The 25,591-nt window shown below is 42.5% G+C and overlaps 1 protein-coding gene across 2 annotated transcripts in view; it reads left to right on the forward strand.

Annotated features, from left to right (window-relative positions):
- Positions 1-19,461, forward strand: part of YEATS4 (YEATS domain containing 4) — a 70,124-nt gene extending 50,663 nt beyond the window's left edge. The window contains exon 9 of one of the 2 annotated variants that reach the window (XM_073020938.1): positions 18,662-19,461. The gene's annotated coding sequence lies outside the window, so the exon portion shown is untranslated. Of the gene's footprint in view, positions 1-12,189; positions 13,080-18,661 lie in introns of those variants that run through there. The other variant, XM_073020939.1, reaches the window with a different exon arrangement.
- Positions 19,462-25,591: the final 6,130 nt, after the last annotated feature.

Consider the following 25,591-nt stretch of genomic DNA (forward strand, 5'->3'; position numbering starts at 1 on the left):
CAGTGAACCTGAACCTTATCTCAAGGGCTCAGGTGCCACTATTGTCCTCATTTAAAGGTGAGGAAAGGCCGGCGCGATGGCTCACACCTTTAATCCCAGCACTTTGGGAGGCCGAGACAGGCGGATCACAAGGTCAGGAGTTTAAGACCAGCCTGGTCAATTTGGTTAAACCCCGTCTCTACTAAAAATACAAAAAAAAATCAGCCGGGTGTCGTGGCCGGTGCCTGTAGTCCCAGATACTCGGGAGGCTGAGGCAGGAGAATCTCTTGAACCCAGGAGGCGAAGGTTGCAGTGAGCAGAGATCGCGCCATTGCACTCCAGTCTGGGCGATAGAGCAAGACTCCATCTCAAAATAAATAAATAAATAAAAATAAAAATAAAGGTGAGGAAAGTCAAACACTGAGAGAGTTGGCAGCCCAAAGTTGTGCTGTCAAGCAAGTCAAGATTCAAGTGCGCAGGCTTGGGCTGCAGAGTGCCTTCCTGAAGATGGCGGTGTGATGAGGGTTAGAATAGGATTACGTGGGAGGGAGAGCAGGAGGGCCACCTGGAGGAGGTGACATTGAAGCTGAGGCTTCATAGGAGTTAGCCAGGGGAAGAGTGGATATAGGGAGGAAAGAATGCAGCGGTGGAAGGGGGAGGGAAGAGCATGTGCAAAGAAAGACCTAGAAGTGAGAAAGCAGGACATTGGAAAGAAAGAAAAAAAACCCAGATGTTGCTAGATCCTAAGTGTGCTAGGGGTAGTCACACAGAATGAACTAGAAACACTAGCAGAGAGTAGAAGTTTGGGTTCATTAAATCTATTGACCAAATGTCTACTAATTGGCTGGGCGCCGGGCTCATGCCTACTATCCTAGCACTGAGAAAGGCCAAGGTGGGAGGATCACTTGAGGACAGGAGGTCAAGACCAGTCTGGCCAACATAGTGAGACTTTGTCTCTACAAACAAATTTTTAAAAAATATTAGCCAGTAATTTGAGGCTACAGTGAGCTGTGAACACACCACTGCACTCTAGCCTGGACAACAAAGTAAGACCCTGACTCTAAAAAAAAAAAAAAAAAAAAAAAAAACTACTAATTGCAGATTTGTCTTTAAAATTTTCTTCCTGGGATCTCACATTGTAAAACATATCAGTTGAAAGAGTGGATCTTAGAGTCACAGAAGAAATGGCAGCCTAAGAAGTAGCTTGCAGTGAGATCTTCAACCCCCCCGATCTCCATCCCTCCCTCAATCTAACCCAAAATGTACTAAGTAAAGAAACGAGGCTGGGCACAGTGACTCACACCTGTAATCCCAGCACTTTGGGAAGCCAAGATGGGCGGATCAGTTGAGGTCAGGAGTTCGAGACCAACCTGACCGACATGACGAAACCCCGTCTCTACTAAAAATACAAAAATTAGCCAGGCATGATGGTGCACGCCTATGCTCCCAGCTACTCAGGAGGCTGAGGCAGGAGAATTGTTTGAACTTGGGAAGCGGAGGTTGCAGTAAGCTGAAGTCATGCCACTGCACTCCAACCTGGACAACAGAGCAAGACTTCATCAAAAAAAAAAAGAAAAGACAAGAGAAAAGAAAAGAAAAGAAAAGGCTTGAGGTAGCTATGCAAACAGCTTCAAGAAAGTCTCCTGCTTACATTTCCATCAAAGGGCTACAATACAAAAATTTTGTAGCCCCTGTTACAGACAAGTCTAATTGAATCCTGCTCTCCCATTTATAGATAAATGACATCTATAAACTTCATTTATCTGCTCTCTAAAATTGACATGCTATTGCTCATCTCACAAGATCATCATCACTCTCTACTGAGCTAATGCATACAAATTGCATGTTTGATACTTTTTATTCATTTGCAGAACTCAAATATCTAAACAATGATTGCATGTTCTGAAAAAGAGAACATTTTAATTGTATTTTTTAATTTTAATTTTTTAAAAGAGATACGGTCTTGCTGTGTCACCCAGGCTGGAGTGCAGTGGCACAATCGTAGTTCACTGTAGCCTCAAGCTCCTGGGCTCAAGTGATGCTACTACCTCAGCCTCCCCAGTAGCCAGGACTACAGGAACATGCTACTGCGACTGGCAAATTTTAAATTTTTGTTGTAGATACGGGGTCTCACTTTGTTGCCCAGGCTAGTCTGAAACTCCTGCCCTCAAGTGAACCTCCCATCTTAGCCTCCTCCCAAAGCACTGGACTAGCAGGCATGAGCCACCATATGCCCAAAGAGTACATTTCTTATTGTCTCCAAAATTGGACAAATTATTTAGTCTTAAGTGACACAGGTATAGGAAAAGATTCAGATTCCACGAACTCTATCCACTTCTGTCCAGAACATTTTATTGAGTTTGCTTCAAAATAAGATGGGACTTTCTTGGCATATAACGTGAGGAGGTCGGACAGTGCACTGACTTCTTAAGCACAGAATCCCCTTGACTTCCAAAGTGAGACCTGGCTTGGCCCACTGAAAAGTGCCTAGACTTTGAAGCCAGATGGATTTGAGATTAACTGGGGTGATGTAGTTGATTGCTCATCAGTGGCACTGGGAATGAATTCACACTGCCTTGTACTTACATGGCTTTCTCAGTGGAAATGTTGCCATCAGTTCTTTTTGGGATATCAATAGTTTGGCAAGAAAGAAGGTCTCCATCAATGTATTATAGTGATAGGGGGACAAAAATCTGGGAAATGCTACCTAAATTCCTGCAGGATGCATGCAGGTGTTCACAAAGAACATACCCTGAGCAATTCAAACAGCCACAGAATCATGCTTGCTGAGTGCACACTTGCCTACATAAGGAGCAGCACTTTGACCTAGAAGCCAGGGACCGGGAAGGCAGTAAGAGAGAAAGAAACAGGGGGTGTTGATTCCCCTGTTGCCCTTTGCACCCCTCTACTTAGTAGATCTAACTTAAGTTGTTCAGTGAGCAAAACTCCAGTGTACTCAGTAGCTCCAAAGCAACATTTAGTGTCAAAAAGGTATTTGGGGCCAGGTGTGGAGGCTCACGCATGTAATCCCAGCACTTTGGGAGGCTGAGGCAGGAGGATCACTTGAGATGAGGAGTTTGAGAGCCTGGCCAACATGGTGAAACCCCGTCTATACTAAAAATACAAAAATTAGCCGGGTATGGTGGTGGGCACCTGTAGTCCCAGCTACTCAGGAGGTTGAGGTGAGAGAATCTCTTGAACCCGGGAGGCGGAGGCTGCAGTGAGCTGAGATCATGCCACTACACTCCAGCCTGGGCGACAAAGGGAGATCCTGTCTTAAAAACAAACAAACAGGTATTTGGAGCAAGCAATGGACCCAGCGACGATAACAATTTCAAAGCAAGTAGAGATCCAATGGCAAAGATGGGAGAGGAACAGCCTCAATGCATAGGAAAAGGTGGCTATAACTCTGAAAGCCAAAACTGTGTGTGGTGACAGGTGAGGGAAAGGATTCACTGCCTGTGATCCCCTGGCCAGTTGGGGATCCATCCGTTTCACACATGGATGCCAAGAGAAAGATGTCTGAGAGGGCAGTGGGTAAGAAGAACAGTTGTGGCGGACTAGCGAGGGGATCACAGGCAGAAACATCAACCCTTTAAGATGCCATGAGCATTGCTGCCTGCAGGTGGCGTCTCTCACTCTGAAGAATTCCTGTGAAGATTAAGAAGCCTTGCAATACATTTTTGGAAGGTCAGTTCACATCTGTTTTCTATTTGTCATATTCTGTCAGCACTTCTGTGAGAACTGAGCCATTACACCAGCCTTGGAAGCCAGAGGCAGCTGGATCCTTCAGGCCTGGCATCTCCCAGGCCCGCGGTCCTACTTTAGTGGAGGAAGAGTGGGAAACACTTTGCATCCCAACTTCAGTTCCCTGTGTGTGCCACTGCCACCATCGCTCACCTGCAAACTGCTTCAAAGAGCAAACAGGCACTAGGAATTCAGCCTGGTGAATCCATTGTTCTCCTCCCCATAAAACAACAAACAACTTAGAGGCTTTTCAATCCTCGGATGTGTTTAATTTGTTATCTAGCAACAAAAAAAAAAAAAAGAAAGAAAAGGAAATTCTCCCAAATTCTATACAATTTACAGCCCTCCAACTACAGAACTGGGATTTGCCAGAGTGACATACTGCAAAACGATTGGCCCCAGGGAAAAATCCAGAACTCAACAACACTCACAGTGGTCTAGTGATGGTTATCAGAATGGTGTTTCTAAATGGTGCTTATCAGTGTGCAGAGGCACTTATCACCAGTAGGCAAAGAGTTCCATGGATGTGGTTCAAAGGACAGCCCGAGAAGCACCTGGGTCACATTCCTGCCCATCTCCCTGCAGCCCTCCCACGCCAGTAGGTAAGCTACACTTGCTTCACAGGGTTGGGGTTTGGGATGACAAGGCATCTATGACAGGCTACTTCGCTCAGATCAGTGTGTAACAATTGATGCCCAGTGCTTAATTTTAAGAATAAGAATGTTTATAGTGAGAGATGAACAGTCAATATTTAAGTTGGTCGGCCGGGCATGGGGGCTCATTCTTGTAATCCCAGCACTTCGGGGAAGCTGAGGTAGGCGGATCACCTGAGGTCAGGAGTTTGAGACCATCCTGGCTAACATGGTGAAACCCTATCTCTACTAAAAATACAAAAATTAGCCAGGCATGGTGGCGGGTGCCTGTAATCCCAGCTATTCGGGAGGCTGAGGTAGAATCACTTGAACCTGGGAGGCAGAGGTTGCTGTAAGCCGAGATCGCACCACTGCACTCCAGCCTGGGCAACAAGAGCGAAACTCTGTCTCAAAGTTAAAAATAAATAAGTAAATAAAAATAAAATAAAATACTCAAGTTGGTCATGGCTTAAAAATTTTTTAAACTTTTTTTTTTTTTAAACAGAATCTCACTCTGTTGTCCAGGCTGGAGTACAGTGGTATGATCACGGCTCACTGCAGCCTCAACCTCCTGGGTTCAGGTGATCCTCCTACCTCAACCTTGCTCAGACTACAGGTGCATATGCCCTCACACCTGGCTAATTTTTTATGTTATGTTGAGACAGCGTCTCACTATGTGGCCCAGGCTGGTCTTCAACTCTTGAGCTCAAGTAATCCTCCCGCCTCAGCCTCCCGAAGTGCTGGGATTACACATGTGAGCCACCACACCCGGCTAGTCAGGGCTTAAATTATCAAGATCTTGGGTGATGACTTTGAGGCTTCTGAGCAGATGAGAAAGTATGACCAATGCCAGAACATAAGGCTGCCTTGGCAGGAGGCTGAAAATCCTGTGACTCGACGGAAATTGGTTACTTGTCAAGTCTAATTATTTGTGTTCACAATAATTCTGTGTTGTTTCAGAACTAGCTTTAAAATGAGGAAATAATTTTTTGATCACTACCCATGTACTGTGTTTCTGTGACTATTTATTGGTGTTTGTGTGAAAACAACAGCAACCACTTGTTACTGCAGAAATGGTCCCTTTGGAAATCAGCAGCACTTAATTTAATGCTGGCATTTTTGTTGCATATCTCCCCACAAATGCTTGACTTAATATTCTTACAATAAAGAAAAAGAAAGCAATAAAAGCTTTTGAAGCTAAATATCCCTTTAAAAAAACTGCTGATGGGGAAGTCTTTTCTCACATAGAAAGAGATTTTAGTTAAGATGATCAAATGAAATAAGCTATATTTAAAGTTTCTGGCTCTTTCATTTGCCTTAGTCAAATAAAGCTTGTATATTTTAGAGATGAAATCAAAGGTCATTCTTCTGATAGAGACAGATTCTGGGGATTGTCTTATATTAGGGAAGCCATTTTAGCAGTGACTTCAGCCTTGGCAGATGATAATGCTGTTCAAGTCATATTCAGTAAATGGAAGAGTTCTAAAATCTTTCATTTCTGGACTGAAGATCCTATGCTTGCAATATGTATAAGACATTATTTACTAGCCAGCCTGGCCCATGAAGTAACGTGGCGAAGCCCCGTCTCTACTAAAAATACAAAAATTAGCTGGGTGTGGTGGTGCACTTCTATAATCCCAGCTACCAGGGAGGCTGAGACACGAAAATTGCCTGAACCTGGCAGGTGGAGGTTGCAGTGAACCAAGATCTTGCCACTGCACTCCAGCCTGGCTTACAGAGTGACACTCTGTCTCAAAAAAAGACATTGTTTACTGGTTTTCTGATATGCACCCAATCTTGATTGTCAGTTTGCTCTCCTCCTTTGTTAAATGTCTGTGATAAACAAATGCTCATCTAAAACATTCATTTGTCAACAAAGGAATGTATGTGTTGGAGGGAGTCAACAACCAAGAATTAGAGTAATTTAAGTTGGTTTTTTTCTCCCACATATTTCCCTTGGTAGAATCTATCCTTGGGTGATAGTATTAACTCTCATCTGTTTCATACCAAACTAAAACCTATGTAATCTAAATGCATTTGAGCTAATCCTTCAACTTTTGCTACCTTCATCATAATTGCCAGTAAGTTATAAATATAGCTGGCTTGAGCCAGGCGCAATGGTGCATACCTGTAGTCCTAGTTTCTTGGGGAGCTGAGGCAGGAGGATCGCTTGAGCCCAGGAGTTCAAGTCCAGCCTGGGCAACATAGAGAGACCCCGTCTCCTAAAAAAATATATATATGTATGTGTGTGTGTGTATATATATATGTTTTATGTATAAATATATATACTAAATATGTTTTTTATATACTTTTATATTAAATATATATATAATTTAAGCCATATATATATGTATATGAGGCTTAAATTTTACTTTAGTCATTTCCCCTGCTTACCTCTGCTCCTTCTTCCTTTAGTGCCCAATTCAAATGTCACCTCCTCCGAGGCCTCACTTTCCTGTTCTCAGTCATCCTCCATGAATAAATCCTCCCTATGCTTTGTGTATACATCTACTGTGCTCATCCTACTTTACTTTTTTTTTTCTTTAGAGACAGGGTCTCACTCTGTTACCCAGGCTGGAGTGCAGTGGTGCAATCATGACCCACTGCAGCCTCAACCTCCTGGGCTCAAGACATCCTCTTACCTCAGCCTCCTGAGTAGCTGGGGCTACAGTTGTGCCCCACCACTGCTGGCTAATTTTTAAAATTTTTTGTAGAGACGGGGGTCTTGCTATGTTGCCCAGGCTGGTCTTGAACTCCTAGTCGCAAGTGATCTTCCTGCCTTGGCCTCCCAAAATACTGGAATTACAGGCGTGAGCCACCACCTAGCCTCAGCCAACTTTACAGTCATGTGTTCATGTGTCATTCTCATTAGATTGAATCAAGTCAGGGACTATGCCTCATTCATCTTTGCATGCCAGGCCCTGGCTCAGTACCTGCCATTATGGAAGGTTTATATAAATAGTTGTTGAAGGAAAGAATATCACGTGTTGAGCATTCTGATGGGACAAAGGATAGAAAAGGAGTCAGTTCCTACTCTCAAACAGCATACAATATAGTGAGCCAGAAAAGACCTGGGCATAAATACAACGCGAGAATGTGTGTGACAGGTGGCATTGCCAGTAAGACATTTGAGAAAGGCCTCACTGAATGCTGGGAGGACCTTCCAAACAATAGACCTGCATCAGCAAAGGAAGAAAAAGCATGAGGTTTCTTTAAGTTGCCCAGGTGATGTTAGGTAGGTGTCAAAAAGCGGTGGGAGATAAGGTCGGAAATCTGGCTGGGTCTGGGTGGTTGAAGGTCAGAAGCTTTGGAAATTCTTCTTCAAGTGATAGAGATCCACTAACAGTCTTTTAAGCACCAACAGTGGTGTGGGAAAGGTGGGTTGTCATTGCTGTGAGGGTAAAATGTAACTGGATTGTTGAGAAGAAAGTGGACAAGAATCCTGACTAATCGTCATGTCCCATTCCCTCAGTTGCTGAATAGAGAGCAGGAGATAGACATTATCACAGCAATGTTTTAAAAAGATCATTTTTCCAGGGTGCAAGGAAGGACATTTGGATGAGAGGCAGGAGGCAGGGAGACCGGTTGGGAGGCTAGGTGTTATAAAGGCCTGAAGAAATGCTGTGGAGGTCAAAGGAAGGGGATGTGCAAAGGAAAGGGTAACTATAGAACTCCATCGACAGTTAATTAATTGAAAGCAACCTGGTTTGGTTAGGGGGAGGGGGACGGAGGCAAGATGACAAGTTGTGTTTCAGATATAATGTATGTAAGGTGCTAGAAACACATCCAGGAGGAGAGTTCCGTCAGATCATTGGAGATGTGTGAAAAGAACGTGAGAGAGAGACAGGGACAGAGAGAAATTTGGCGACTCTTCATAAAAAGGGATGGATGGCAAAAGCCACATGATTCCACTCATCCCATGAAGATGAGTGGAATCCTAGCTGGAAAATTCCAGGACCAGACCTTAAGAGAAGCCTTCATTTAGGAGGCAGAAAGAACACAACCAGCAAAAATGGTCAAAAGTGATAAATGTCATGTTATGTGAACTTTAACACAATAAAAAACACCGGGGGAGAAAAAGAGGCCCATTAGCTACCACTCCTTTCCCCTCCATCCCCTGCCTCCCAGTCCCCAGTACTCACCAATCTATTTTCTGTCTCTGTGAGTTTGCCTGTTCTGGATGCTGTACATGGATGGAATAACGAAGTCTTTTAGGTCTTTTGCGTCTTTCACTTGGCATAATGTTTTTAAGGTTTGTCCATGTTGTGGCTGGCATCACTACTTAATTTCATCGACATATAATATTCCATTCCATGGATATTGCCACATTTTGGTTTTTGTTTTGGGGGGATGGGGTCTCTCTATGTTGCCCAGGTTGGTCTCAAACTCCTGGCTTCAAGTAATCCTCCCACCTCAGCCTCCCCAGTGGCTTGGATTACATCTGTGAGCCCCAGCACACAGCTCTGATACGCCACATTTTGTTGATCTGTCTGTCAGTTGATGGATACTTGGGTTGTTTCCACCTTTTGGTATTAGAAATAATGCTGCAATAAACATTCCTGTACAAAAAAAGATAGATATTAAGAATCACCATATGAGAAGGTTATCAATGAACGTGAAGCCAAAATTAGTGGGAAAAAAAATTATAAAGGTGTGTCAGGCAATTACTGAGTAAAAACATTATTTTTCTTTATTATATAATGTTTTTGTATTTGTCAGCTATTAAAATTTTATATTATATCGTGTTTTCTTTTCTATTGCAAATTTGTGTTCACATGTATACCTTAAAAAAATGGCATTAGGAATCTAAGAGAACCAGGAACATAAGTTCTAAGGAAGCCAAGCAGGGTGTCGTTTCTAGAGAGGCAGTGAGGAGGTCCAGAGAGTTCAAGGACAATGGAGATGGAGCAAACACCCGTGCATCTCATGACTAAGAAATCACCGATGACTTTCAAGAGGGCACTTCCAGGTGAAAGACAGGGACAAGGCCGGGCGCAGTGGCTTACTCCTGTAATCCCAGCACTTTGGGAGGCCAAGGCAGGCAGATCACGAGGTCAGGAGATTGAGACCCTCCTGCCTAACACAGTGAAACTCCGTCTCTACTAAAAAAAAAAAAAAAAAAAAAAAAAAATCAGCCAGGAGTGGTAGCACGCGCCTGTAGTGCCAGGTACTAGGTAGGGTGAGACAGGAGAGTTGCTTGAACCCGGAAGGTGGAGGTTGCAGTGAGCCGAGATTGCACCACTGCACTCCAGCTTGGGTGACAGAGCAAGACTCGGTCTCAAAAAAAAAAAGACAGGGACAAAACCACAACTCTAGGCAAATGAAAATTCAAATGCTTACCCGAAGGATACTCTGACAACCTGGTGACCACATGCCCCACCCAAAGGTAGCAGCTAGAGGCTGTGCCCACATCATTGTTGCCATGTAGAAAAGGTGGCCGAGACCAGTCAGCTGTGTGACCTTTATGGAAAAGACTGGAATCCTTATTTTTAAGTGAAATTTCCCACTTTTAGAAACACCGTGAAGGTTGAGTAAAACACCCCTATAGACTATCTGGTATTTGAGCTACCAGTTCTAGCAAACCCTGCTCTAAGGGCTTGGTTTGAGGCATTGACAACAGGACAGGAATGTTTTGAAATGTAAGACAGTGCAAGGGCATCCAGTCTGATGGGTGTGTTAGGGTTGGGAGGAGACCAGAGTGCTAATAGGTATCAAAGGGAAGATAGAAGATTCTGGAGAAAGAGGTCCAAGGAGGGGGTGGAGGACGTGAGATCCTTAGGGAGAAGAGAGACCTTTTCCTTTGAGATGAGTGAGATGAAGAGAGTGAGCAACAGAAATGTTAGATGTTGAGAATGAGGGTCAAAGTTAATGAAGGGACATCGAAGACCCTGAAATTAGTGTCTCAGTGAACTCTAAATAGAAGGTAAGCTCTCTCAGGTCCTCACTTCCAAGATGACAAAGAAAAGAAGAAACAACGGCCAGGCACAGTGGCTCACGCTGATAATCCCAGCACTTTGGGAGGCTGAAGTGGGCAGATCACTTGAGTCCAGGAGTTGGAGACTAGCCTGGCCAACACAGCAAAACCCTGTCTGTACTAAAAATACAAAAATAGCCGGGTGTGGTGGCGCACACCTATAGTCCCAGCTATGTTCGAGGCTGAGGCGGGAGGATCACTTGAGCCCTGGACGCCAAGGCTGCAGCGAGCCATGATCACACCACTGTACTCCAGCCTGGGTGACAAAGTGAGATCCTGTCTCAAAAAAAAAAAAAAAAAGAAAGAAAGAAAGAAAAGAAAGAAAGAAAGAAAGAAAGAAAGAAAGAAAGAAAGAAAGAAAGAAAGAAAGAAAGAAAGAAAGAGAGAAAGAGAGAAAGAAAGAAAGAGAGAGAGAGAAGAGAGAGAGAGAAAGAAAGGAAGAAAGAAAGAAAGAAGAAAGAAAGAAAGAAAGAAAGAAAGAAAGAAAGAAAGAAAGAAAGAAAGAAAGAAAGAAAGAAAGACAAAAGAAGAAACAATGGTTGTGCCAAAAAGGGCCAAGGCCACACGTAGCCTGTTCCCTGTACAAATGCACCCAATGTGTGCCTATGGACAAGGCCATTAAGCTCGTCATTAAAAGCAAAGTAGAGGCCATAGCCATCAGGGCCATTTCTGAAGTGAGTGTCTTCAACATCTGTGCTTCCCAGCTGTATGGAAACTGTATTGTGATATGAGTTGTGCCATTCATGGCAAAGTAGTCAGGAGTCGTTCTCATGAAGCCCAGAAGGATCCAATACCCCTCTCTGAGTTAGACCTACGGGTGCTGTTCCATGACCTCTGCGAAAGCCTGTGTAAGGTGTTTTCAGTCTTAAGGATGGAAAACTATCCTCTGGAAAAAAATAAAATGGCAATTATTCTTTTTATAAAAATGTAGACATTAAGATCATCTGTTGAGGATGAGAGAGACAAAGACTGGACTTTATGCTGTGGCAGGATGAGGAGTGTCTGAAACAGTGCCCACGGTCAGGATCTAACCAGCAACAAATCAAACCAATAAAGACCTGGTTGAGGTTGAAAGCACACAACCATAGGGATTTTTCACTTAATCGTCACTTTTTAAGTGGCTGCTTCATTCTGGGTACTGGGCTAAGCTCTAGGGATTTCCAGTCAAGTGAAGGAGATAGATGAAGAAACAAGTAACTACCATAGGGCTGTATATGTCATAAAAGGGCTATAAACAGGGCACTTTTGAGAAAACCGAGGAGGAACACCCTGGAAGGCTTTCTGAGGAGAAGGCATTTAAGTTTATATTTGAAAGATAAGTTGTAGTTGCTATGAAAACAATGTGGAAGGCCAGAAGAGACCATCTATACAAAGCACTAGAAGGAGCAACAAGCATGGGGCATTCCGGGAATCTCAGCTAATTCCACAGATCTGAAACAGCATGCCTTGGCAGATTAGGAGGGGGTGAAATTGAAGAGCTGACACGAAGAAGCATAAATAGTGATGGAACTTCTACTTGCCCTATAGACAAGAAAGAGCCGTAGAAGAATTTCAGGCATAACAGTGGCATCATCAGTTTGTTAGAAAGAACACACTGGCTCCATCAATGAGGAGGCCAATTTTGATGTGCAATTATGAACCCAGCCCCAGCAGATACATCTTGCTGGATCTAACTAAATCATGGCACTCTTAATCTCTTTATCCACTAATTAATCTAGGGTGGGGACATGCAACCCAGTTCTGGTCAATGAGGTATAAATGGATGTCTAAGGGAGCCTCTGGGAAAGAGTTATTTGGTAACAGAAAAATGCTGGAGAAGAAAGCGTTTATTGTCCCCTTGCTTCCTTCTCTTTCTAGATATTACTCTATGAAGATGTAATGTTTAGAGCTGCAGCAATCATTTTGGAATCACGAGGCAATCAACCTAAGAATGAAAGGCAACAAGTTGAAGATAGCGGAACAGAATAAAGACCCTGGATTCTTGGTGACAGTTTTGGTTTCCAAAACTACTCTGAGTTGCCCAGCTTTGAACTTACCAACTCAATAATGAACGCTCTTATGGTTTAAATCATGATTAATTGGCTTTTTTGTTAATTGCCATGATGTCTTATATGTGGCCATCACAGTAGAAAATTGAGGGAGCAAAAGATCCTAACTTGCTACAGGGGTCACTCAGAGATAGCCTCATTTCCATACTCAGGAGATAAGATGCATATTCTTGGTTAATCTTCTATGTGTCTCATTAGTCTTTGTCCTTCCCTTCCACAGTCTCAGCTGAATCATATGAAGCTACTTTATTCATCTACATTCTCTTCTTTGTTGCTTTCCTTGTTCTCTCCCAGACGGAATTCATTTTTCTCATTTAAAGTCTGATATGGTTTGTCTTTGCATCCCCACCCAAATTCCATCTTGAATTGTAATCCTCAGGTGTTGAGGGAGAGACCTGGTGGGAGGTGATTGGTTCATGGGGGCAGATTTCTCCCATGCTGTTCTCATGATACTGAGTGAGTTCTCACGAGATCTGATGGCTTTATAAGGGGCTCTTTCCCCTTCGCTCTCCCTCACTTCCCTCCTGCCATCTTGTGAAGAAAGTGCCTGGTTCCTCTTTGCCTTCTGCCATGACTGTAAGTTTCCTAAGGCCTCCCAAAGCCATGCGGAACTCTGAGTTAATTAAACCTCTTTCCCTTAGAAATTACCCAGTCTCGGGTATTTCTTTATTGCAGTATGATAACAGACTAATACATAGTCCCAGGGTCTTAGTGTATATATTTTTATATACACTATATATATTTATTATATTTATATTATATACACTATATATAGCGTAAGTGTATATAGTATAAATATATATGCTATATATACACACTACATATATATATACACTATATATATATATTTTTTTTTCTTTTTTTTAAGATGGAGTTTCGCCCTTGTTGCCCAGTCTGAAGTGCAATTGCTTGATCTCGGCTCACCACAACCTCTGCCTCCTGGGTTCAAGCAATTCTCCTGCCTCAGCCTCCCGAGTAGCTGGGATTACAGGCATGGGCCACCATGCCCTGCTAAGTTTTTTGTATTTTTAATAGAGACGGGGTTTCTCCATGTTGGTCAGGCTGGTCTTAAACTCCTGACCTCAGGTGATCCGTCCACCTCGGCCTCCCAAAGTGCTGGGATTACAGGTGTGAGCCACCGTGCCCAGCCGGGTCTTAGTATTTATTATAATAAATTGTATTATATTCATTTCTGAGGCCAGGGACTCTGTTTTCTTTATCTTAGTGCTTATGGCAGAAAGACTGGCAAATATTAATAATAGGTGCTCAGAAAGTGTGTTTTAAATGGAATTTTGAGAAAGGGGCCTGAATAACAACAATAAAGAGAATCATGGGCTTTTTCATGAGCTTCCCCAGACTTGCCAGACTGAATTCTGAGCTGCTTGCAGAATGGACAGCTCTGATGGTGCACACCTTCTCCTGTGGAGTGACTACCTCAGGCATGGCCTCCATTGCGCCCACGCAGTGAGAGCTGTAGCAGAACTGGTTCTCAAGTCAGTCCAAGCAGACTGTGGAGTCTTTGGCACCTCCCCTGACTTCCAGATGCAGAGATAGCACTGTGCCTCGGGATGTGGCTTCCCCACTGGCTGCCTGGAGAGGTCTTTGGTTACACAGCCTGAGAGTGCTAGAGAGTTATCACTCTGTGAGGTCTACTTGGACCAAAGAGAGACAGGAGGTGCAAAGGAGCCCACACATGAAGTCATCCCCCTCACTCCTTGGTGGACCACTCTGTGCACCATAATTCCATACAGCCCAGCCAAGCAACCCACTGTGTGATCTCATGAAGCTGTAGCCCGCTTCCTGATGCCCCACTTTGCACTTGCTTTTCCTCCATCCCCGACTGACTTCCTTTTTACTAACTCTTGCTGCCCTGGAATTGTACTCCCTTCTTTCTAATACAATATTAGGCCAGGTGTGGTGGTTCACCCCAGCATTTTGGGAGGCCAAAGTAGGACGATTGCTTGAGGTGAGGAGTTCAAAATCAGCCTGATCAACATAGCGAGACCCTGTCTCTACAAAAGAAAAACAAACAAAAAATTAGTTGGGCATAATGGTATGTGCCTGTAGACCCAAATACTTGGGAAGCTGAGGCGGGAGGATTGCTTGAGCCCAGGAGTTTGAGGCTACAGTAAGCCATGATTGCACCACTGAACTCTGGCCTGAGTGACAGAGTGAGACCCTATCTCAAATAATAATAATAATAATAAACTATTTGTATATGCCCTTGCCTCCATCTTTGTTTTCTAGGCTAAGACAAAGAGTTATAGCTATGACTCAGAATCCATTTTCTTGTTGTATATTTGTATATTTGTGGATATTTGTATATTTGTTAAACTTCAGTTTAAATTCTCTTTTTTTTTTTGAGACAGAGTCTCACTCTGTCACCCAGGCTGGAGTACAGTGGCGCCATCTCGGCTCACACAACCTCTGCCTCCCAGGTTCAAGCGATTCTCCTGCCTCAGCCTCCCAAGTAGCTGGGATTACAGGTGCCTGCTACTACGCCCAGCTAATTTTTGTATTTTTAGTAGAGATGGGGTTTCACCATATTAGTCAAGCTGATCTTGAACTCCTGACCTCAGGTGATCCACTGGCCTTGGCCTCCCAAAGTGCTGGTATTACAGGCATGAGCCACCACACCCGGCCTAAATTCTCTTTTAAACATAGGTAACCAGGGATGCCAAAACAGCACAGGATTTCTAAACATTCTATTTGTTTAAGGAAACCATTATCCATGGGGGCATTTTGTAAAAAATCAATCTGTTCATTTTAAAAATAATCTTAGAAGAGGTGAAGTGAGGTCTCAAGGGCAGCAAATTAACTCCTAGGATAAGCAAACATTTAATTGTCCTTGATTTTAACATTATCAGTTTGAGCTTGATCATGATTCCTTTAAAGTGGCTTTATTTCTCAACACATCAAGCCTGTGTTGACAAGTTTCTTGAAAGAGAGTTGGAAGAATAATTGAAAGATACGTAATTATTCTTTGCTTGATGTCTGGCTATCTTAATGCCATCTAATGTAAATAAAAGTTACAGCAAATGATAAGAGTATCTGAGTTACTTTCTTTTGACAGATGTGAAACACTATATTACTTTTAAGCATTATTATTATGTTTGTCACAGATATCTTTCGATACAGTTAAATTTGTTTTATATTAAATACATGTAGGAGTTAAATATAATTAATAGAAATATCCTTAGGGGAAAAAATGAGGTTTGAATCTCAGTGGCAGCATAATCAGCTTGGATGTGTGGATGCCTCTGCCTGTAGGGGTCTGGAATCATTAACCCAAATAAATGAAAAGCATAAATTACTATAGAGATATTAACCTACTTAATCTTATCTGACATAAGAAACAAAGTTAAAAAAAAAATGTTAGTGTATTGCTAAACCACCCAGAACAGAAACACATATACAAACTGAAAAAGAAAAAAGAATAACTATTGGGTCTGGAAAGGACCCACAGGGGAATTGTACAAGTTGAGAACCTACCAAGATAAAAATGGAGTACAACAAACCTGGCAAAGATGACAATCTTGATAATTTGAATCTCAAATGATTTGATCATACTTTCCTGAGAAATACCCCATATGAGATTGGGAAATAATAGCATTCATTCTGAAATATGTACGTATTAAATGCAGCCAGCTCTCAACCATCCTGCTAATTGATGAGAGTACAGTGGGGCCGGGCAAGGCGGCTCACACCTGTAATCCCAGCACTTTGGGAGGTCAGAGCAGGAGGATCGCTTGAAGCCAGGAGTTCGAGACCAGCCTAGGCAGCATAGCGAGACCCCATCTCTACACAAAAACTAAAACATTAACTGGGTCTGGTGGCACGAGCCTGTAGTCCCAGCTACTTGGGAGGCTGAGGTGGGAGGATCACTTGAGCCCAGGAGTTTGAGGCTGCAGTGAGCTGTTATTATGCCACTGCATTCTGACCTGGGCAACAGAGTGAGACCTATGTCTAAAACAAAACTAAATAAATAAATAAAAAAGAAATTAGAGTATAGTGGGCCCAAAATCAACAGCAAATTTGTTAAATGCTAACTATGAGGATTAAAAAGGAGACTTTTGCCAAAAACAAAAAACAAAAAACAAAAACAAAAACAAAAACCACTGCCTGGGTTCCTCCAGCTGTGCTCCCTGATCAAACTGGAAATTGCCAACGCCATTTACAACCTGCTTTATGATTGAGCTTGCCTACTCACCAGGCCCTCTGAAAAAGGAAAGATAATAAGAAGTAGAGAGGGAATGGTAAGGGGGTAGGATGGTTCAGGGAGCAGAATTTCAAGAAGGCAATGGCCAGTGACCCAAGTGTTGTTCTGAAACAAGAGGAATAAAGAAATCCTTTGGTTACTTAGAAACAGTCAATGATGTTCTTCAAAAGGGTAGTTTCAGACACTCCGACTTCTGGCCATAATGAAGTAGCTGGAACTGGAATTCACCTTAAGTAACTAGAAAAACAGACAAAATATGTGAAACAGCTGTTTCCAGACTTTGGACAATAGGTAATATGGGACTGTGATCCCTGAGAATAAGGTGGCCTTAAGATCCCCCGGGCTTTCTGCCTGAAGACACATGTCTGGCGATGGAGTAGGGAAGGGCACCCGTGTAAGACACAATGGTCTTATTGAGTTGAGGAGACCAAGATCAGAATTCAGGAGGGTTGAAGTAGCTGGAAATTATAGGGCAGAGTTGCAGAGTTTCTCTCTCAGAAAGAGAGTTCCAGAAATTTGCATGGTATCATTTTGCACCTTTGCTGAATATGGTGAAACTCCATTAAGCGAAGAGAGATTGCGAACTGAACAGCAGTTCCTGAGCTTACAAAGGGCTGGGAATTGCTCAAGCGCTGACCAGCCAGAGGGAAGTGTCCTCACTGATCACTAGGAGCATTCAGTGAAAGCACTAGAAGGGCCATGCCTTGGAAATGTTACTAAACTGTTCCTAGGATAAAAGCTACTTTAGGTCTGCCCTAACAAAGCTTGAAAACAAACCCCAAAAGGGCCAAACTAAACCAAAAGTACCTTTCTGCCTGCCACTACAAAACACAACGGTCTTTGAAGGAAGATGTAAGATCCAGACACTCAATAATATAAAACTGACAATGTTCAGCATCCAGTAAAAAATGACTAAACAAGTCAAGAAGCAGAAATATGTGACCCATAACCAGAAAAAATAATCACTCAAAGGAAACAGACACAGAAATGACAGAGATAGAATAAGTGGAGAAGAATGTTAAAACACCTATTGTAACTATTTTTAACTATTTAAATGAAAACATGAACAAAGTGAGGAAAGAAATTGACGACATTAAAAAAGGAGAGAGAGAGAGAAGTTTCAGAATGACACTGTACTGAAAAAAGAAAAGAATGAAGAAGCCAAAATTAAGGTAGAGAACAAAGACCATTTATTCAAGAAGTATAGCTGGAAAGACAGAAAGGGGTAGCAAGGCAAAGGCTAGGCTGCTGTTGGTTGCTTTTCTTAGAAAAAAAGAGAGAAGCAGACAAGAAAAGCAAAAGAGGAGGAAGTTGAGAAAGAAAGCTTTAATTGTTAGAGGAAATTGTGTGAGGTTAATGGTTCTAGGAAGCTTTAGGAGAGAAAACTTATCTCTAAAGAGAAGAGGAATGATTTTATCCTGAGATAATTGAAAGAGGTAAACATAAAATAGAGACAGAAAGTTCAAGGGAATTAAACAAGGCCAGGGTAACTAAGGGAGTTTCAGTAAACAGGAAGCAAAATCCTTCACTAAGAGGTGACAGGATTGGGAAGAGCAATGTGTGGGAAAAAAAAAAAAAAAAAAAAAGAGAAGAGAGAGCCTGAACCAGAGACTATGGGAAACAAGCCTCAGAGAAAATGTAAGAGATGAATAATGAAATCCCAGCACTTTGGGAGGCCAAGGTAGGCCGATCGCTTGAGCCCTGGAATTCAAGACCAGCCTGGGCAACATAGTGAGACCCCCATCTCTACTAAAAATAAAAATGAGCTGGGCATGGTGGCGCACGCCTATAGTCCCAACTATGCTGTGATCGTGCCACTGCCCTTCAGCCTGGGGGCAGAGAAAGACTCTGTCTCAAAAATGAAAATGAAAATGAAAATGAAAATATAAAAACAGATGAATAAAAGGATTGCAAAGGTATAACACCATTTTCCCAACACTGTCAATTAATTAGATGCCAGAATTAATAGAAGGAAATCATTAAATGCAAACGAAGAGTGATTTGAGCTTAAATGTTAAAAAGAAAACCATTGTCCTTTTTATTTTTGTGTGCTAAATCCTAGTGAACTTTCTGGAGGAATAATAATGCTGAAGGAGGAGAATTGTGAAGAAACAGTGGCCTAGGAAAGAAGGAAAATAAGCGGGAAAAACGTTGGATCCATCAGACAAGAATAGAATGACTGTAATCTTCAGACTAGTAAAATTTTATTTTTATAAAATTATGTTTGTGAACTTGGATAATAAATCTGTGTATAACTGACAATTGATTGTAATAAAAATGACAAAGTCAGTTACATTTCTGTGTTGTATAATAAGGTGAATCGGGTCAGGACCCAGACGACCTAATGTTGTGTGTGACTTCTGACCCTGGCCGTCTTTATGGGCTAGTCATTCAATCTCTCTGAGTTTGTATCTACATGTGCAAAATGGGAAAAATGCTAGTTATGCCTACTCCATATGAATTTGCACAAATCAAATGAGAGTATAAATGAAAACACTTTGCATGCTGCTAAATGCTATAAAACAAGATATGTCTAGACCTTTTTGGGCTATCTATCCAGCTTGCAGTGACTCTCGTTTCTCTGAGTGTTGGCTTTCCAGCCACTGGGATGCCTCTGCCTCTAGACAGATAGAGGATTTACTCTATCACTCCATCCCCCTACCCACAATTAACTAGACCAGGATTAAACATCTGTCCTAGATGAGTCCATCAGATTCTCCCTCCTGAGAACTTAGAATTGAGGCCAAGACTATTCAATTTGGACTGATTGCTTGAACAGAAATGTAAACTTTGGAGCAATGAGTTGGTCATCTGCTGCTGGCCAAGGGCATGGAGCCACAGAGAAAGCCAGCTGCAAAAGAATGAAGCCGACAGGCACAGGGAGGCTCTGATAAGAGGAAGAGAGGAAACAGCCATCTGACGGCCGTGCAATTCCCGGGTCTTCCTCCTGAGGCCTGATAGCTTTACTGACCTGAGAGTCTGTAAACCACTCCTGTGTCCTATGAATAAAATCTCTTATTTTGATAATCTGGCTCACATGTTTTTCTGTAATTTTCAACAGAAGATCTCCACTAAGGCAGTGTAGTGGGTTGAATAGCGCCCCTCCAGACTCATGTCTCCCAGAACCTCAGAGTGTGACTTTATTTGGAAATAGAGTCTGCAGATATAATTAGTTACGTTAAAATGAGGTAAGACTGGATTAGAGTGGGCTTGAATCCAATGACTGGTGTCCTTATAAGAAAAAAAGAAGACAGAAATACACACAGAGAAGAAGCCCATATGAAGACACAGGATGCAGAAACTGGCTTTCTGCTGCCACAGGCCAGAGAATGCCTGGGGCCACCAGAAGTTTGAAGAAGCAGAGGAGGATTCTCCCCTACAGATTTCAGAGGGAGCACAGCCTGCTGATAACTGTAGACCTCCAGCCTCCAGAACTGTGAAAGGATACATTTCTGTTATTTTAAGCCACTCAGTTTGTGGTCCTTAGTTACGGCAGCCCTAGGGAAGTAATAATAGAAGCACTAGAATAGGAGGGTTGACCTCAAAACTGCTCTTTTCAAACTAGACTCTACAATGAGAAGAACGCTTTGCTGTTCTTAGGTGCCTGCTGGGCCCACAGCCTGCTTCTTAGAAACTGCTGCTAGTGGTTTATTCTCTGGTGTCGTATTTCTTGCCGTATAAAACCAACCCCACTACCTTAGCCACATTTTTTTGGAGCCAAAGTCCCCTGGGACTGAGCTAGTCAGAAGGAGGCCAGAAAGGACTTCGGGTGTCAAACTGCTCAACAGGGACACTCAGCCAGGAAATAGAAATACTAGATAAACAAAGTGTAGTTATCCCAATCCATGCTGAGCCTTTATTCCTTTTCTCCATGAGCCCGTACACATCCCTGGGAAGCTCGGAGACCAAGAATGGCTGCCCAGCTAAGGAGGCAAAGGACATCCCATGCTGCCCCATGAACCCTGGCAATAAACACCCATTATTGGGATTATCTGGGTATGCTTCCTGTTTCAACCTGCTTTAGTCAACATGGGCTACCATAACAAAATACCATAGACTGGGTGGCTTAAACAACAGAAATGTCTCACATTTCTGGGGGCTGGGAAGTCCAAGATCAGGTGCCAGTCAATTCCTGTTGAGCAGTCTCTTCCCAGTTTGCAGAGGGCCACCTTCTCATTGTGTCCTCACATGGCCTTTCCTCAGCGCGGGGCGAGAGAGAGAGAGAAATTGCTCTCTTCCCCTTCTTATAAGGTCGCCAATTTTCTTAGATTAGGATCTTATGACCTTATGACTCTGTTTAACCTTATTTACCTTCCAAAAGCCTTATCTCCAAATACAATTATATTGGGGGTTAGGACTTCAACATATGAATTTGGGGTGGGGGGTACAATTCCGTTTATAGCAACTCGTAAAGGATCTAACTAACGTAGGCTAGGCCAAAGGTACTCGTGTATGTGTATAACTGCCACACAGGCTTAATATGTGTTTTTGAGGAGTGGGGAGGAAGCCCAGAAAACGTTCCCTAAACTTTCCTCCTGCTTCCTCCTCCTCTACACCCTGGTGGTAACAGAGGAAACCCCAAGTCCTCTGAGGGTGTTTGCCAGGGAGCTTGTTTCATGGGATTGGCCCAGCCCTGAAGAAGGCAAAATGTATTCTGAGTGTATGTGCACAGGGTCAAATTAATTTTTTTCCTTTAATGTCTTGTTAGAATCTTTTCACCAAACACCTGGCTCATTCATAATTCTAAAGCAGGAGTCACACTGAAAGACAATCTCAGATAATTTTTGTTACCTCACAAAGACACAAAGCGCTTCTAATTATGTAAACAAGGACGTGTGTGTGTGTGTGTGTGTGTGTTCATACTTCTTATATGCCAGGTGTTGTGCTAAGTGATTTTTATTTTTACAATATACATAAATTTGTGTACATATATATATAAATTCACTTTATCCTTACAACAGCCTCATGAGGCAGTAGTGTTATTCTCCTTTAACAGGCCAGACAATTGAGGCACAGACAGTGAAGTTAAGTAATTTGTCCAAGATCACATAGTACTAATGCTAGGAATTGACACAATATGGCTTCTGAGTCTGTGCCTTTGCTTACTACCCTGTATTGCTAAGTTAATAAACCATTAGTCCCAGCTATGAGAAACTGCTAGTGTAGTGGTTGGGGCAAAGGATGAGTAAGGGGTATATAGATGGGAAGATCAAAATGTAAACAACTATAGTGCAAAATGTAAAAAGTTCTCTAATAGAGAATGTGCAAAAAGATATGGAATCAGAAAATTACCATGAGAAAGACGTCCTTTTGCATGAACCATTTCTTAGCCCATTAGTCTCTACAGACTTTGATGGTCATAGAGTAACTGACAGTCCCAGAAGCAAACATAAATTACCTTGGAATAAATCAATATAAATTCATGGCACCATGTGTTAACTTTAACTGACTCGGGACAGTGGGCAAGCTATTTGGTGTATGTGGAAAGAGATGCAAAGTCTTACTTGTCACATTCCGCCTGTCCTGGGCAAAGAGCTTGTTGCTCTGAAGTTGTGTCCCCAGGGCAGAAAGGGAAGAGGATTGTGTTTCTTCCCATTGCTCTTGCTAATCAAGTGGCCCTGTGTGCTCCAACAAGAGGTTCTTCTTAGTTGGATGAATGGATGTGTAGAGAGGCAAGAGGCCAGGACTTATGGGCTTAAGAATGTGTAAGATTTATTGGAGCTGCTGGTTAGAACACTGCTGTTTTCGTGAACTGGACCAAAATGCTCTCACACCAACCTTTCACCAGTAAAATAAATAGCCTCAGGTGTCCATCGACCTAAGGGGACCTGCTAGTAGTTGACATAATTGCCAAACCACTCACTGGGAACTTGACAGATGAGTCCTTTAGCTTTCAAACCAGGGTGAGACTTTGCACCGAAAAAGGAGACTAATGCTTTTTACAGAGAAATAGAAATTCCCATTTTCTTAATCTTTCAGATATTCGACAAATATTTATTGAGTGCCTACTATGTAACAGACACTGTTCCTGGAGATTGCAATATATCAATGAGCAAAAGAAAGATGTATACCCTCATCGACCTTATACTCTAGTGTAAGGAGATAGGTGATTAACGATAGACCTACTAACTAGGTAAATAATGTATATGCTAGGAGGCTATAAAGTGTTATGGAAAAAGAAAAAAGTAGAGCAGAATAAGGGGAATTGAAAGCATGAAGAACTCATTGCAGAATTATCGGGGTAGGACTTATTGAGAAGATGATTTTTGAGCAAAGCCTTGAAGGTGTTGAGAGGATTACCCGGGTATTCATATGGGGAAAGAGTATACCAAACAAAAGAAACAGCAAGACAGGGCTATGCCTTGTATGTTAAGGCTACTAAGGTGGCTAGAGCAGAGGGAGGTAGGGGAGACCAGGAAGATGGAAGAAATAAGAAGGACCTGATCCTTCGTGGGCTTGCAGGCCATTGTAGGGACTTCTACTTTTTACATTGCAGGACCTTTACTCTTAATGAGATGGGACTGTATTAACGAGTTTTGAGCAGAGGAGTGACATGTTTTGTCTTATGTTATAAGCAGATCGCTATGACTCCTGTGTTGTGAGTTGACTTTACTCTTGCTAACACAAGAGTGGAAATAGGAAAACCAGATAGGATGCAATTGCAGTGATCAAGACGAGAGATGATGCTGGCTTGGACCAGGTTACAAATAGCAGAAGTGGTGAGAAGTAGTTAGATTTTGAGAGTAGAAGTAGGTGGAGTTGCTATGGATTGGATGTAGTGTGTGAGAAAAACAATTTAAAAAGATGATTCAGATGACTATGTATACCACGATGGAGAAGGCTACAGGTGAGGCAGGTTGTTGGATCTACAAGTCTGGAAGTCAGGGAGAAAGTCTGGATGGAAATATAAACATGAGAGTTGTTGGTATACAGATGGTATTTAAAGCTAAAGGCTGGATGAGATTGCCAGGAAAGTGAGTGTGGATAGAGAAGGACTCAGACCAAGCACTGAGCCTCTGAGTTTTCCAACATTAAGGAGTTGGGAAAAGAGGAATCAGCAGAGGAGACTAAGATGGAGTGGTCAGTGAGGTAGGAAGAAAACTTAAATGCTAAATTCTGGAAACCAAGTGAAGAAAGTATGCCACGGAGGAGGTAGAAATCGATAGTGTCAAATGCCGCTGAGAAGTAAAAAAAGTTGAAGACTGAGGATTGACCATTGGATTTAGCAACATGGAGATCATTGGTGATTTTGCCAACAAAAGTTTTGTTGGAGTGGTGGGGGAATATCCAGATTGCAACAGATTTACAAGTGAATGGGTGCATTTTATTATATATATATATCATACCTCAACTAAGTTGATTTAAAAACACAAAAAGATGGGAGGGTTGACATAGGATAACCCAAACCTGGAAATAACACAAATGTCCATCAGCATTGGAATGGACTTTAGAAGTCATGGCATATTCATTCCATGGAGTATTACAGACTAAGCAGGAGTCAGCAAACTAGAGCCTGAGAGTCCAATCCAACACTGGAACAGTTTTCATAAAGCTTTACTGGCACTCAGCCATGACCATTTGTTGAAGTATTGTCTTTGGGTGCTTTCATGGGCTACAGCAGCAGAATTGAGTAGTTGTGATAGACTTTATGGCCTACAAAGCCTAAAGTATTTATTTTCTGGTCTTTACAGAAAAAGTTTGCCAATCCTGGTCCAGAGCAATCAGAATGAGTGAACCATTGCTATTTATAGCAACATGGATTAATTTCCCAAATATAATGTTGAGGGGACAAAGCAAGACACAAGAGTACACACTGTATGATTTTATGCGTATGAAGTTCAAAAACAGGAAAACTCAACTATAACGGGAAAAGTATTCTAGCATTCTAGGTGCTAGAAGTTAAAATAGTGGTTACTTTGGGATGAGTGACTGGGAGGTGTTAGGAGGTGAGCTTCTGGGGTGCTGATAAGATTCTATTTCTTGATATGGGTGCTGGTTGCCAGGAGTGTTCAGTTTGTGAAGATTAACTGAGTGCTTAGGATTATGTGCACATGTCTAAAATAAAGTTTACTAAAAATTAAAAATAGTAAGAGAAGAACTGGGTTATAGCAATTCTTTCATGAAGTTTTGCTGTAAAGCGGAGGAAAAAATGAAGAGTAGTTCACAGGGGAGGCAGGGTTTTTTTTAAAGCTATAAAAAGGGTTTTTTTTTTTTTTTTTTTCTTTTTTGAGGTGGAGTCTCGCTTTGTCGCCCAGGCTGGAGTGCAGTGGCGCGATCTCGGCTCACTGCAAGCTCCGCCTCCCGGGTTCACGCCATTCTCCTGCCTCAGCCTCCTGAATAGCTGGGACTACAGGCGCCCACCACAATGCCCGGGTAATTTTTTGTATTTTTAGTAGAGACGGGGTTTCACCATGTTAGCCAGAAGGGTCTCAATCTCCTGACCTCGTGATCCTCCTGCCTCGGCCTCCCGAAGTGCTAGGATTACAGGTGTGAGCCACCACGCCTGGTCAAAAGGTTTTTTTAAGCTGGGAAAAATAATAGCATGTTTATATGTCGATGGGAGGAGGAAATTGAAGGTTTAGAAAAGGAAGGGGAGAGTGCTGGAGTGATGTCCGTGAGCAGGTGAGAGGGGATGCATTCTGGTGCACAGCGGGAGGGACTGACTTTGGACAGGAGTGCAGGAAGTTCATCTATGCTACCAGCACATTTTGGTTAAGTGAAGGCACCTACAATCTGGTGCCTACCTTTATGCCTTGTAAAAAATAATTCTGGGTTACCAAGTAACCCCTTTATGATCTTCCCAAAGCATTTCCCTATTTGCCACTTCATGAATAATAATTTCACTAATAGTGAACACTTTACAGATGCGTTCACAGAGATCTCACTCAATACTTGTCTTCTAATGAATGCAACACATTTTCTGTCTCTTTAGTGAGATGGCACAGAGCAGCTCAGAGTATGTAAAGTGATAGTCTACAGTCTCTGTAACCAA

This window comes from Chlorocebus sabaeus, chromosome 11 (genome assembly GCF_047675955.1).
Source record: "Chlorocebus sabaeus isolate Y175 chromosome 11, mChlSab1.0.hap1, whole genome shotgun sequence".
Taxonomy (NCBI): domain Eukaryota; kingdom Metazoa; phylum Chordata; class Mammalia; order Primates; family Cercopithecidae; genus Chlorocebus; species Chlorocebus sabaeus.